General features: G+C 39.4%; 2 long non-coding RNA genes across 3 annotated transcripts in view; one reads left to right on the top strand and one right to left on the bottom strand.

Annotated features, from left to right (window-relative positions):
- Positions 1-6,518, bottom strand: part of LOC108935352 (uncharacterized) — a 43,629-nt gene extending 37,111 nt beyond the window's left edge. For both annotated transcript variants that reach the window (XR_001966196.1, XR_001966197.1), the window contains exons 1-2: positions 6,442-6,518; positions 4,313-4,378 (exon numbers count right to left, since the gene is read on the bottom strand). This is a non-coding gene — a long non-coding RNA (uncharacterized LOC108935352). The remainder of the gene's footprint in view (positions 1-4,312; positions 4,379-6,441) is intronic.
- A 790-nt stretch (positions 6,519-7,308) lies between these two features.
- Positions 7,309-13,303, top strand: LOC108935351 (uncharacterized). The gene is made up of 3 exons (XR_001966195.1): positions 7,309-7,381; positions 9,203-9,255; positions 13,267-13,303. It is a non-coding gene; the product is annotated as an uncharacterized LOC108935351 (long non-coding RNA).
- The last annotated feature ends 2,600 nt before the right edge of the window (positions 13,304-15,903 follow it).

Genomic DNA, 15,903 nt, shown 5'->3' with positions numbered 1-15,903 from the left:
TATTTGTTTTTTTCTCCCTTCTTGTGTCATTGCGGAAGTGTTTGAAATGACCGCTTGGTGCTCTTAATTTCAACTGCTGTTTCATCCTTCTCCGTAGGTGTCTATTTTATTGTTAAAGGTCACCCTCATTTGTCTGCTGCAACAAAGGCGGCCTCTTAAAGTTGCCCGGTGGTTTTGACAGACAGTGGTCCCCCTATAAGTGATGGCCTTAAGGACAGACCTGGCACTGAGAGACAGTCGCCACAGCGAGGGAAATAACAGATAACAAATCACGCCACAATTTCTCCTCCTGGCGTGATTGACGACTTCACAGCGGGCGCAACTTTTCAATGTCTTCAGATTAAAAACCCCTCAAACAAATGAGTTCTAAAAATACTGTCCTGGGGCGCTGAGAAGGAGCGCTAGGACTTAACTGCATTTTGGAAAGAGGAGAGGAAAGACAGAGAGAAGCTCGGGGAAAAGTGAGGGCTTCTGGTTATATTTCAGCCGGTACATTTTTACTAGACCCAGAGCAGTTACCTTCTTCTCCCTCTATTCGTGGTTTATGTTGAAACACAAAGACAAACATGGAGATACACAAATCTGCTACAAGTCACAGGCAAAGGTAGTAGCAAGATCCAAATAGGCCTCTAAAATGGCATATTCACATCGTGCACACAATTATATATCACAGGAGTGCATTGTTATTATTTTTTTTTTATATTCTACTTTCATGTTTAATTGTGTCGTCCATGATTGTCTTCATGGACGACACAATTAATTAAACAACTCCCGTTTAAGTAATAGCATAGCACAGTAAAGTGATATACCGCAGGTAATTTAAAAGAGAAAAAAAGTTTGATTTTATAGATATCACATGGCTTAAGTGTAGATGACCTCTATTTTCACAAATGGCACCAGACTCCCTTTTAATAGAGTCATGGTAAACTATATATCAGTCAGTTGCCCTCATAAAGTATCATGGACAGGCCTGGACAAAAGACTCTTGCTTTTCATTATCCTTGAGATATTTCATACGAGGCTGACAAAGCTATAGTTAAAGAAACGACACAGGTAGGAATTTCAAATACATATTTGTTGTTTGAGCAATTTATTCCACATTCACACTGTCGCTCTGGAAGGAAGACTTTTATAGCAAGCCTGCAGTATTTTGTAATATGTTATATGTTTCGCTGTGGTATTTAATCATTTCTTTAAGTAGCGGAAAAATAATTTTAATAGTTTTACTCTTTGTACCACTGGAGATGTTATTACAAAAACTTATGCAAATAATTCTAAATATTCATATACAAAACATGTACTAAACCTGAGCGTAAATTTCTTTAAATGTTAAATATTAATTCAATAAAGCCATTTAAATAATATAAAGTTTAAAAGCTGAAAATGACAGGCAAACACAAAGCTCCCGTTGTTTTATTAGTTTCCTCTGTTTTTAGAATTCATTTACAAATCTTAAAAAGGCATAATTTACATGTCTCTGCATATACTCAGTGTTTTTACTTCCAATTGACTGGAAAATTTAAGGAGAAAACCCACAAAATGTTTAAAAACCACATACAGTGTAGTTGTTTCTACTCGGTTGTCGGGAAGTTGTGGTTGTAAATGTGTTTACACAATTATCGTATGTGATATGTATTTGTCTTTCATTGCCATGCGTTTTATTGCAACCATTCTTCAGACATTGATTAAATGTTCCAGCTGAAATATCTGGCTGTATTACGAGCAGAACATCTGGAGCTGTGCTTAATTTCATGTCAAAGTAGGGCAGGAAACACCTGTCTCCACGCAGAACAGCACAAAAATGAGAGCGGACCCGAGAGGGGGGGAAAAATATGAATCCACCTGTTGTGGAAACATACCTTGTGACACAGTTGTCACATTAAAAAGCAAAGTCAACAAACAGAGGACAAAGAGGCTGCTCTGAGAAACGATAACAAACGTGTTTAATTTATCCCGGTGTTATCACATCTGTCGGAAGCGGCGCTGAATGAAATCCATTCTTCTTCAGGTGTTTGTCTATGAATGTGGGTGGGTGAGGGAGAGGGGGATGCATTAATCCAAAATTATGGTGCTGTAAAACTTCCAGATGCAGAACTGCACTTGCCTGAGTTACGAGAGTAAAAAACATCAAGACTCTCCCTGAGAGGCTGTTTTGGAGTTCTGGTGACACTCGGTCATGGCGCACATCACAATCACACCTGGGACACCAGTGATCGAAAAGTATCATGTAAGACATGAGTCAAAGATTCATTTCACCGTGGAAGAAGTCTTCACCTGATTTGTTACATTCATATTTGTACATACCAGATTTAAAAGCTAAAACTTAAATTTTTAAATGACAAGGGCTTAATAATGAAAATACAGAAACAACAATAACAACAAAGAATTTACTACAACTACTACTCCTACTACTACTACGACTACTATTACTACAACTAATAATAATATTTATACAACATATAATATTTATAATAATATTTGTATAATTGGGGGGTGCGGTGGCGCAGTGGGTTGGACCGCAGTCCTGCTCTCCGGTGGGTCTGGGGTTTGAGTCCTGCTTGGGGTGCCTTGTGATGGACTGGCGTCCCGTCCTGGGTGTGTCCCCTCCCCCTCCGGCCTTACGCCCTGTGTTGCCGGGTAGGCTCTGGTTCCCCGTGACCCCGTATGGGACAAGCGGTTCTGAAAATGTGTGTGTGTGTATTTGTATAATTAATAACAATGGCCTGTCCTCCTGTCACAATCTATTGATCAAACTGGACAACTCACTCATTTTGCCTACCTCCTTGGCTAAGAGTCTGGGAGTGACGATTGACTCAAGTCTGTCTTTCTCTCACCACATCGAAGTCACAACCCAGTCCTGTAGATACATCCTGCATAATATTCGTAGGATCCATCCCTCCCTCACAACTGACTCTGCCCAACTACTTGTCCAGGCCATGATGACTTCCCGTCTGGACTACCGCAGCTCTCTCCTGTGTGGCCTTCCTGCTACTGCCATCAAACCTCTGCAGCTGATTCAGAATGCTGCTGCATGAGTTGTGTTTGATTAGCCAAAGCGTTCCCACGTATCGCCGCTACTCATTTCTCTGCACTGGTTTCATATAGCTGCCTGGATCAAATTCAAGACCCTGGTCATTGTCTACAGATGCATCAATAGAACTGCACCCAGCTATTTACAAGACTTGATCAACCGCTACACCCCAGCAGGACCCCTTTGCTCATCTACTTCTGCTCGCTTGGTGGTCCCGCGCACAAAAAGTAAAGCACGGAGGTTCTTGGTTCTGGCTCCGTTGTGGTGGAATGACCTTCCCCTCTCACTCAGAACTGCAGAAACTTTCTACATTCAAGAAGGGTCTGAAAACTCACCTTTTCCGGACCCATTTTGCCCAAGATCTCTCCAGCTCATGTATGGTGTAAATGTTCATGCACCGTAACTTCATGATCATCCCCAGATAAGCCTTTACACAGCCGCTACTCTGGCATTGTAGGTAAATGTTTGTGTACCTTATTAAAAAAAAAAAAAAAAATTGTAGGAAGGTTATCAGGATTCATCTTTCCTGCATTTTATGCACCTACTCGAGTGATGAACATCGGTGCATCAAATGGAAAGTGGAAAGCTAGATTTACTTAAGAATCACATGTCTGCAGCTATGTCTCTTTCTCTTAATGTAATGCACAAATTGTATTTTTACTGAGATGTGCTTCGCTTTGGAGAAAAGTGTCTAGTAAATGAACAAATGTAAATGTAATATTATTATTATTACGTTATTATTAATTACGATTATAATTATTATACTAGAACTAAAAGAATCGACAACTTATACAGTAAGAATGACTTTTGCTTAACCTTTAAATACAAAGTCTAGCATATCCAACCACTGAAGTTTAAGCCAGAATACAGTGTGAATTTTGATGAAATGCAAGGCATTCAGAGTAATAGTGTTTTCCATTTTGAGATCCGTGCTTGAGTGGAAATCAAGCTCCCCTGAGGTGGGACCTGAAATTCCCGTTGGCTGAGGCCAGGTATGACCCCATACTTCATCGTCATGTAGACGACAGCCGATCTGCACTGCATCCTCTTACGGCACGACACAGGCAAGCGCTCACCTTGCATCTGCTCTGATTTACGGCCATGTGATTTTATTTCATTTGGAGCTTCGGCCCTTGCCGCTGTCGTCAGGATTCCATACCTGCTCACAGGTTTCTTATCAGGCCTTAGAACAGTTTGCTGCGGCTGTGATATTCCATAACCTCCCCTAACTGTCAGCAACTGCACAGAAGAAGACCCTCGTAGTTAAAAACTTCTACTCACCATGTGATTACAAGTGCAAGACCAAACATCAGGTTCTTGTGTTGTACCACTTAGTAAGTTGCAGATCTTGAAAAAGAAAAAAGTATAAATATATTTACATTGTAAATACATACATTAAAATAGATTAAAATGACAAATATCTTTAAATTTTCCAGTTGGTTTAGACCTTCATATTGCATGTAAAATGAAAGGCACAGGTATAGAGATCTAGAATAAGCTGTTCTGGATAAGGATATCAGAGAATTAAAAAACAACAACCATGACAATAAAATAACAATTTAGTCTTGGTTAGAGTGTCACATTATTGCATGTATATAAAAACAGAAAATGACACACATAACATTTCCTGCTTAAATTATTTCAGAAGCATGCAAGCAGTGTGACATTTCTTCATTCTCAAACCCACCATTTAGTCCAGTACCTACAATATTTTCAAAATACGATGAAGCCACAATTTAATATAAATAAATAAACAAAATATATCAAAAGGTATTTTTAATAACTTTAAGAACAAAACAAGGGCCCATTACATTTTTTCCTTTGATTTATCACTGAAAAAGAAGAAATGTCAAAACACAGTATAACATGTGGTTTCCCTCCATCCAACAGTGCAATATAAAGAATGAGATCAACAATACAGTGATCTTGTATTTGCAGCTATATATTTGGATCTCTGCCCAGAACACATGTCTGTAAACAGTTGTTAAGAGTGCTATGCTCTGAGCACTTAGTCTGGTACAAAACAAAAATGTGCTGAGCACACAAGGTTATAATTAAGATTTAAGAGCTACACTTATGGCAATGCCATGACTGTAATTAGGCAATGCAATGGAAATATGGGAAATCACATTTTATTTCACATTTATGTTTCCATCCATCCATCCATTCATCCATCCATCCATTTTAATTGAACAATTGATCACTTTGGATTTGTTAGGGGTTGGAATAGGGAGCAAAACATTTACTGAACATGACACTGCAGGGTCATTATTACATGTTATGGCAATTTTTACATTAACCTGATGCTTTTCTCCAAAGCAACTTAAGGTCACCATTATACTTACAATCATTTACACAGCTAGGTAATTTTACTGGAGCAATTCAAGGTAAGTACCTTGCTCACAGGTACTACAGCCAGAGGGGGGATTACACCTGTAACTTTTGGATCCAAAGGCAGTGACTCTAACCACTCTACTACCTCCTGTCCTCTTCTTTGCTTTTGGCCATATTATGGGTATTCCATTATTATACTCATTTCTGAGGTAAGGTGAAGGTGTGGACAAACTAAGTGTGTTGTGATCAAACTAAAGGTAAAACCAAATCATTTGGCAAATGTATTCGATTTCAGCAGTGGTTACATTTGCATTTAATATATGAAAGGTATTTTCAGAAATTTAAAGAACAAAACAAGGCTCATTACATTTTTTCCCAAAAAGAAGTGTGAAAATACAGCATTTTTCCCAAAGAAGTGTGAAAATACAGTATAACACCTGGTTTCCTGCCACCCAACAGTACAAAAGAATGAGATCAATACAGCGATTAAGTAAATGTAAATGTCTATGTCAGTAATAAGAGGAACATCTCTGCTGCCCCGGACAGCGAACACGTGACGAACAGGAACGCGAACACAAACACCCCAGAGCGGAGCAGAATGCTGGGATTTGCCGCCATCGCACCATGGCATTCTGCACCGCTCAGTGCTCAGCTTATTTTTCATGGTTTGGGCTATTTTTCAATCATTTTTATTTTCTTTATGCTTATTTTTGCTTCGCAGTAAATGAATGAATCGAACACTGAAACTCCAAAGAGAAAGGAAGCTGCTCCTAAATGGCGTCACACAAGCTGCCTGAAAGTACCCGGTTTTAATCCTCCTTCCTTCCCCCCTGTAACCCTGGATCAAGGTCCCCTCAGTCACAGTGGATACAGTAGAAAACCCCGGAGAATAAAATGCTGGTTGTGTCGGTTTCAAAATTAAACTTGTAAAATAAATTAAAATGTAAAATATTTTAATATCGAGGAGAGAAGGGATAAAAAATGTCGTGTTTGAATTGTTGCGAAGCGTTTTGATCAAAAACAGTCAGAAGGTGGTTAATGTACAATACACACTTGCTACAGGGCTGTTTTCCTACCTGTTTTCCGACACTTTAGTCTTCAGTCCAGACACTGATGATATCACTTTGATTTGAAGAGAGCTATTGCAGTACATCCCTAGACGCTAAATGAGCTGTTAAAGTTAACCCGGGTGTCAATGTGAAAAAAAAAAAAAAAAAAAAAATTGGTCATAAAACTTGTACAACAACGCTTGCGGAATGTTCGTTAATTTACCTCAGTTCCCTCAAATTACATGGCATTTCCAGTCAGTAACCGGACCTTTTCGAAAAGGACAGCCTGAGGTAAAATATTATAACGTAAAATATACATGGGTGGTAAGAACAGAATAATTTCATTAATAATAGTTGTGCTTGTCTGAGGCAATTCTTAAGCGAGTTATTATTGTTGCGGCAGGAACGAATTGCACTCTTTCCCGTGAGAAGCGATCATGGGAGTCGTGCGTTCGCTATCCGAACGCAAGTTCATGGGTTTTATGAGGAACGAATTAGGTTCGTACACCGGGGAAAGGTGTACGACACACCAAGCCAAGCACACAGTAAATCCACAGCTGCTTTTATCCAAACAAAAGTGAACATTGCACTTTCAACTTTCCCAGCTACCCATCTGAAGTGAAAACAGTTAAGTTAACCCCGGCTTCTAGAAACTTCTGTTTGCGGGTCCAGTTTTTCATTCAAGAAGTTCTTAGGAGTTCCAGTTTTCTGCGACGACGAGTGTCCAGTGTTCTGATTCTACTGGGGTGATGACCTGGGGGTGTTTCACACCAAAAAGCACAAGTTATTGAATGAAGCTCTTTTTCGAGAAGTGCAAGTGGGTAAGAAATGTTCAGCCTTCAGAAAGCAGCCATGGTTGCCGTGCGACACGACAGAGCCCTTGTTGGGCTGCACATCTGGATCACTGTGTCACTTTTGATCGTCTGTTTGCTGAGCCGTATTTGGTTCCCATCAAAGAAAGAATACAGTGAGTACTGCTAACAGATTTTACATGCGTTGCATCAATTATTTACCCTGCAGAGAATTTATTGCGATACAGTTAAACTCTTTGTCAGTCATGTGTCTAGACATAGTGTCTCAGATGGCTAACAGATGTTGGAAGTTGCGTTTTGATATTTAAATTCATTTGAAAGGCCTTTCTTCAGGAATTGTTTATCATGTCATAGCAAAAGCAACAATGGATTTGACATATATACACATTTGGCTCCTCTGGAGTTTCTATAGAGCCAGCTGGACAGAAATGTGAAGTTTTCATCGACACTAGTGTGATTCATGTAAGCGTTTTGTCAAGGGTAATACCTGGAAAAATTCACCCATCTGCACACGGCTTTGAATGAATGCTCATTCAGTTAGTTCACGGGGACCCAGAGACGGTCCCAGGAAGTACAGAACATAAGGTGAGATATACCCTGGCAGGACTCCAGCTCATCGTGGGACACTAGCATATACACACGTGCATTCGCACAATCGTGGAAGAAGGGCAATTTACAGTCTCTAAATCACCCGAACAGCATGTCGGTGGGAGGAAACCCAGGCAAAGCCAGGAGGAGTATAGCTAAGGCCACATGCAGACCTACAGGCTTGGAAGTGCAAGGAGGAGGTGCTACCTGCTGAACAATCATTACAAAACATAAGTTGTAACATTATTGGAGCATTTTGTTGTTAATGTAAAAACATTCATTTCAGTGTGTTAAATATAGGGCACAAAATTATGTTTCTTTTATGTTTTGTGTCGACCGTAGATTTCTGTATGGCCTACAGTAAAAAGCAGTGATTCTTGGAAACGGGGCGAAGCTGGTAATAGGATAGGAAACAAAGCCCTTTTCAGTGACTGCAGACTCAACACACGAATAACAGTTCACTTAAGAAAAGCCAGTAGCATGCTGGGCTTGAACATGGAATGTAAGGGAAGATTACAGGGGCGTGTGTCTCCACATGGAGTGGTTATTAACATGGAAACTCTTTCTGTTCTTATATGGTCTGTTTGTGTGTCACTGTCTGGTCTATCTGGGTACGTGTGTGTGTGTGTGTGTGTGTGTGTGTGTGTGTGTGTGTGTGTGTGTGTTTGTATTATTATTATTATTATGAGAAGAAGAAGAAGAAGAAGAAAAACTTTGAAGCACAAACATGAAGTCCTGGTCGTATTTTGTTACCAAACATATTTTTTTAAGGAAAAACAAAAATGTTATTTGTTCTTCTGAATAATCCTTTTTCATAAAGTTAAGTTAAATCCAGAAAAAAGTTATCCTTGCAACTGACCTCGAATTTCTACTTTTTCTGTGTGTTCCGGACCTTCAGTAATCATTAAAAAACACAAAAAATATTTTATAACGTATCCTAGTATTGACACTATTTATTTTATGCAACCTTTTTGGTAGTCTATATCAAGAATGGCAACAATTTTATGGTGAAATGCTTTTGTGTCTTTGTGTGCTGTAAATGTGTACTGCACTCCTATCATGTCTTTTTTTTTTGTACAATTACAAAAGTATGGATGTAGATTTAAAAAAAAAAAAAAAAAACTTTTTACCCAAAACCAGAATCCATAAACAAGTTATTATTATTATTATTATTATTATTATTATTATTATTATTATTATTTACTCATGCAGAAATATATTGACTGCTGGCTTTCCACAGTTTTCTACCCATTCTCTCTCAAGTTGCTCTCACTCTCTTCTGTTGTTTGGGGATTGCCTGTGGACTACAGTTTTCCACAGATTCTCAAAAGGGTTCAACAGAGGAATTTAACTGGGTCACTGAAGGACATTCTCTTTCTTATTCTTAGGCCACTCCAGAGGAGCTGTGCCCTTGTGCCTGGAATTGTACTTGTGCTGAAAGGTAAATTTCTACTCCACCCCTCTGGTCAGTCTTTCATCGACGGCATGAGATTTTATTTATATATCATTGTTTTTAACCCCAATTGTGGTTTAATACCAGTTTAGTACATTCAGAATGATAAATAGCAATGATCAGCTTTTTGTCTTGGGGGGAATTGCAGTAACAGTTAAAATGCTGCTACTTTAAATGGCAGGATGGAAACTTATTTGTTTACCTGATGCTTTCCTCCAAAGCAACTTACCGATTTATAAGGCTGAGTAATTTTTGCTGCAGTAATTCAGGGTATGTTCTTTGCTCTGGGGTGCCTCAGCAGGAATAGGATTTGGACCTTGGTCCTTCAAGTCCAAGGTAGCAGCTCTAATCACTACACTACCCAGAAAATATTTGATTTGTTTTCATATATATTCAGTTAAATGCATGTATGAAAGTAAAGCTTAACTTTTGCTATACAAATTAACAAAAGAATGGGCTGTTCTTATGGGTCAAAGTCATAGTTGCTTCACATCATAGATGTCAGATCTTGGTCTATGAAGGCAAGACTGTCTTCTACAGTAGAGTGGATGTAGAGGATTGACACTATAAAATCTAGTCTTGGCTCTGATGAATCTGCTGTCCATGAGCCATCACTTTCCACTTTGACAGAGCCTGAGCAGATTTTTATTAACAGATTTATTAAGCAATATATAAAAAAAGCAATACTGATAACCTTTCCACTGAAACATGTTCAGCTGGTGTTAATCATAGGAATAACAAATTTCAAAACATCAGGTGGTAACAATGCATGTAACTTCCGAGCAATTTAAAGATATCCTTTAGGCAGTCCACCATCATATATTTACCAGTTTTTAGTGGACTGTTTGATGATTGCTGCAGTTACCAGCACACCTTATGATTATGCACTTGACTTAAGATTGAGATGCTTATGGACAGCACACCACTAATCCCAGGGTAAAGGTACTTTTACTATTATGATTACAATTCTGAACTAAATTTAAAGTGCAGTATATGTGGTACACTGTTTCCACCGTCACATTGGTAGTGTTTTTTGAGGAGCTGCGACCTCTGAAGGCACACAAACGCAGATATTTTGTAATGCATGTTAACAAACGACAGCGCTCTGCCACCAAGTGTGAGCGGCTGGGTGAGTGATTCATGCGGAGAGGCGCACCGAAGACTCAGGCTGCGGCTGCCTCTTCTCATCGCTCACACATGTATCACACTTGAGCAAGATTAATAACCCAGCAATGGGAATAAATAAACCAAAACGCACTTTCCTCCTCATCTCTGCAGTCGACGTCGTGCACTTGCACTCGCTGATCAATAAATTAAAGCCTCCATTTTTAATGGAGCAGTTATCTGAATTCCTGAGTGCTGATATTGCACTTCCTGGCCTCTGGAAAATGCAAGTATGTACCAGTGGAATGGGGGGGTGGGAATTATGGGGCATGGATGAAAGGTTGGAACCTGGGAAAAAAGATGTACTGTTGTCCATGGAGGACAGACATGCTCTGGTTTCCATGAAAGAATGGCACTTGCTTGTTTCTAACGTAGCATCATGATCTCTGACTTGGCATGAAAATTAAATCTGGTCCGACACCGCGTCTGCGCAGAAACCTCATTGATATTCCAGACGTCCACCAGCTCGCGCATGAACTCGATCACAGTTTCTGTGTGGTAAATTGTCACGGCTGCACCGGTGGCACTAACTCAGAAAAATGACAGCCCTGTCATTTATTTATTTAAGTATTTTACTGGGGCACAAAACTATATATTTGGACAAAGTTTACGTTCTGTGCAATTAATACTTGTCCGGAGAAAGAGGGAAAGGGAAATTCACAGGAGAGTTTATTTGATATTTACCTTCACATGAAAAAAAAAAAACACAAAACAAAAAACAGGAAGGAAGGGAATAAAAATGGATGTATGGATGGACATGAAAAGAGAGTGGCAAGGAGAATAATATGGACTCCAGTATGATGTCGCTGTCCTACGTGAGTTGCATTGGGATGCGGACATTATGCGCGCCGTGCCGCGGCCTGTGTGGCCACCCTCTATGGTGGCCTGCTGATAATACGAGTCTGCTGGAGCCTGCCTTTATTACACGGTTAAGGGGCTCGTCTCCTTCAAGGTCAGCCTTCACACGTGAGCGGACATCAGTGCTCTTTTGTCCATTTAGATCAAATTTCTGCATTCATATGCATATGTAGACCTATGTTTATTTATATTTACAGTATGGTGACATTCCAGAGCACACTTTATATTTTATACATAGTGCTTCTGCCTTTCTTGAAGCTTTTCCCCTGATTTCTAAGTGTACTGTAATGGTTCATCGACTCTGCACCTCCTGCATTCCAAAATAACTTGTACTCTATTTTTATATTATTTAAAAAATAAGATAAATATAACTTTTACAAGCTCACATACATTTGTTGTACTCATTTGCTAATAAATTTTACTATTTGCTTTTTATGATGAACATTACAGCATAAATGTCAATTATTGATTTGTTGAAAGAATTGAAATCATGGTTTTAATACTTTTTAGTGCCAGCAGTTCAGCATCTTACTGTGTTCCAGGCTCCTTTGAAAGATATTTAAGTTCAGCACTTTATCCACCTTGCCAGTTAAACAGAAGGACCATAAACACCAAAATGTTTATTAAAATCATGTATCCAACAGAATAGGTCATTCATCACTTCTGTAGGTATTCTTTTGAATATTAATACTTGGTCACTGTCTTTTCATTTATTTTATCATTTCATGTGACGTGTGTATACACTCTCAAGTAAAGGAGAGTTTTCGAAATCCTCTGCATCCGTCAGCTTTTTCTGATGAGGGTTCTGCTAAATTTAATCATCACTTGCAAAATGATTTGCTATGTGATAATTTATTTTCTCGTAATAAAGCAAACTTTTATTCGCAATCTCATGGTAGGCGGAAAACATCTGGTATGTATATACTGTCAGCACTGGTGATACACATATTCCCCAGAATTCTTCAGTTACGAGAATCTGAATATACATGGAGCCTCATTTTATATACCTTCAACTTACAAAGCATTTCTTTAGATTCATGAGGCCATATTCTGATTTTGTGTGCTTCCTGACAGGTTAGAGGTGCAAGATGTTTACATGAACACATTTCTTTAGCAGACACTCTTCTCCAAAGCTTGCCGCTCACCGTAATTATTGTGCTGTATTTATCTCACACCTTTATCCATGATGACTTTCAACGCTAAATACACTACAGTAAAATCCTTACATTCATTCACCCATGTGCAGCAGAGCAATATATCACACAATGTGAAGGAAAACTGCCATCGCATGTTGTGTTAACTAATGTCAACTATTGAACTAATTGTTCTAGTTTAATTGGATTTCAAGACATTTTAGCATAAATAGATGTACGTTTTGGTGCTCAGGAAGACAAAAAATGTTACTGTTGAAACTAATGGTAATTATGTCTTAGTCATCAGAATTCACCTTACAAAAGGTTTTTCAGGAACGCATTACCTACATAATGTGGTGGAAGACTATAGCATTAATGCATCTGAGGGGGCAGAGAAAAGCATGAATAATAAACCACACTGTGAAATGGGCTATGCTGACCCCCTTAATCATTCATTTTGTCATCAAAGTGATGCAAAATTGAAATCTTTGTTATAATTGCCAATTTGACTAAATGTTTCATAGTATGCATCAAAACATCAGTGATGTTAAGGAATTCCTAGATCTTTATTTATCTGATATCTTTATGCAAGACAATGTATGGTGTTAAGTTTGTGTACTAAGCTACTTGATTTACCCATTTATATGGCTGGGTATTTTTTACTGTATTGATTGATTAATTGTAAGTACCTTGCTCAAAGGGACTACAACAGAGCAGGTATTGAATTCCAAGGTAACAGCTCTAACTACTATGTTCCCTGCTCCCACATGCCCCACTGCATGACATTGTATGCAATGAATAGTACACACACACACACATTTTCAGAACCGCTTGTCCCGTACAGGGTCACGGGGAACCGGAGCCTACCCGGCAACACAGGGCGTAAGGCCGGAGGGGGAAGGGGACACACCCAGGACGGGACGCCAGTCCATCACAAGGCACCCCAAGCGGGACTCGAACCCCAGACCCACCGGAGAGCAGGACTGCGGTCCAACCCACTGCGCCACCGCACCCCCGCAATGAATAGTACTTTTACTTTAATCCTCTTCTAATTATTTTACACAACATATTGTAATGATTTTTAAAATCTGTACACCAACAGTTTTTATGTAGTCTTTCAAAAGAGCATGTATTTTGGTGTAAATTTTGTGACATGAGGCTATAAACACACAACGGACGGGGTTTAGTACAGAGCACACTGACATGAACATATGCTTCGTGTCAGGAAGACTGAAGCACTGGTAGGCATTTATCCACAGATGACGTGTTACGACCTCAGCGTTCATCCTCTTCTCTCACAACTCAAGGTATGTCCTTGACTGCACTTTGACATCTGGGCACATGAATTCATTCTCTGTTAGTTTATGAATTAGTAAAATGAGTTTATTGGCTGCTTCTTTTGTCCAAATCGCCCACACGTACCGTGTATGCATTGGAATACAGGTTTTGTCTTGTTTTGTACAATTTCATTATGTGCCAGTGTACTATATAAACAGAAAGCTAGCACTTTGCTGAGTGAGGGACGTTCAATGGGTTTAGTTGAATGAAAAGGTTCGTTGAAAACACCTGAAGGTATCTGATTTAGGGAATGAATGAAAACCGAGAAAAAAGGGAAAAACATAATCTAGGACTGTATAATGCTTACTTAAATAGAATTTTCACCATTATAGGTTATTCTGGTCTAACACACACACACACACACACACACACACATTTTCAGAACCGCTCGTCCCATACGGGGTCGCGGGGAGCCGGAGCCTACCCAGCAACACAGGGCGTAAGGCCAGAGGGGGAGGGGACACACCCAGGACGGGACGCCAGTCCGCCGCAAGGCACCCCAAGCAGGACTCGAACCCCAGACCCACCAGAGAGCAGGACCCGGTCCAACCCACTGCGCCACCGCGCCCCCTCTCTGGTCTAACATACTTGTGTAATTCTCTATGATATTTGTTGCTAGTGTGAAAAAAGCAGCTGGTCTGTGTGTCAATTTAAAGAGCTTACTCTAGAAATGTAATATACCTCAGAAGCATTATGACATATTCTAGTGTTCCCGAGAGCCAAAGAAAACAACTTTCTTAAAAAAATCTTCATATGTCATTATATTTTTCATGTATGCCAATACATGTATTTATGTATTTTACTGAAAGTCAATTTCTTTATTTTTTATTTATTTAATTAGCTGACACTTTTCCTGAAAGCAGCTTATAATGTGTTAAGCTACTTACAATGATTTACCAATTTATACAGCTGGGCAATTTTTACAGAGCACATACCTTAATCAAGGGTACTAAAGTAGGAACTGGCATATGAACCTGTGTGTTATGAGTGCACGGCAGAAACTCTAGATGAGACACCTACTATTACACACCCTGTCTGAGACCGCGTTTCCCGAGCAGGTTTGTGGTGAACCGCAGCCTAACTCGGCAACACAGGGCGCAAGGCTGGAGGGGGAGGGGACACACCCAAGACGGGATGCCAGTCCGTCGCAAGGCACCCCAAGTAGGGCTCAAACCCCAGACCCACCACAGACCAGGCCCCAGCCAAGTCCACTGCACCACCGTGCTACCCCACCTACAGATAATTAATTAATTTTCATCTACCACTTCTCCTGATGAGGTTTGCAACAGTCTGAAGTCTTTCCCAGAAACACAGGGCACAAAGATAGTTTGTTGTATCCTGGGCATAATAACATCATGTAAATGCCAAATAAGTAGCATTTCCACTGAAAATAATAAAAAATTAGTGAGCAGAACCTGTGGAGAGCAGTGGAGGGCATTGCCTTTAACTAAATACTGCTGAAGAGGTTGCTGGAACAGGGCAGACAGAAAGCGTGAGTCATTATTTAGTCACATAGTGCTGAAGTGCAACATGTAACCCCAAACACTACCATACACGCAGGGCTGTATGTTTTGTCGGATTACTATATATAACAATTATGTTGAAAAGCAGATCCCAATATAATCACAAATTGTATTTATATGTCAAGTCACCAAACTACTGATGATACTGTTATTAACAAAGCTAAAACATTATCAATAAAGTTTAAAATAATCTTAAACTTAAAATTTCACTTTTTGGCAGTATAAGCCTCTCACTACGACCAATTGAGTTATAGATTTTCAGAGATACACATTGTCCAGTTAATTTTTAATGGCATTTTCCTCACTTATGTATCTTGTAAAAATTTTTTGTAGTAGAGAAAATGCAACCTGTGTTTACCTACCCAGCAAATAGCTGTCAGTAAAATTCTACCAGACAGAAAAGGAGTGCTGAACCACCTTGATGCAGCTCTCTTCTTCAGTGTTTACATCTTGTGTCTGGTGTTCCTGACTGTTCATGATCAATAATAAAGTGATAGACGTTACACATCTTTATTCATCTCATTCATAATCATCACTGGAAGGAGTTTGCAGAGACAACATATTTCTATATTCAGGGACATGTTTTTTAAAGCATTTATTGGTGCAGTTAACAAAGAAAG

Source organism: Scleropages formosus, chromosome 9 (genome assembly GCF_900964775.1).
Source record: "Scleropages formosus chromosome 9, fSclFor1.1, whole genome shotgun sequence".
Lineage (NCBI taxonomy): Eukaryota > Metazoa > Chordata > Actinopteri > Osteoglossiformes > Osteoglossidae > Scleropages > Scleropages formosus.
The sequence above is the reverse complement of the archived record's forward strand: the minus strand, read 5'-3'. Positions and strand labels throughout refer to the sequence as shown.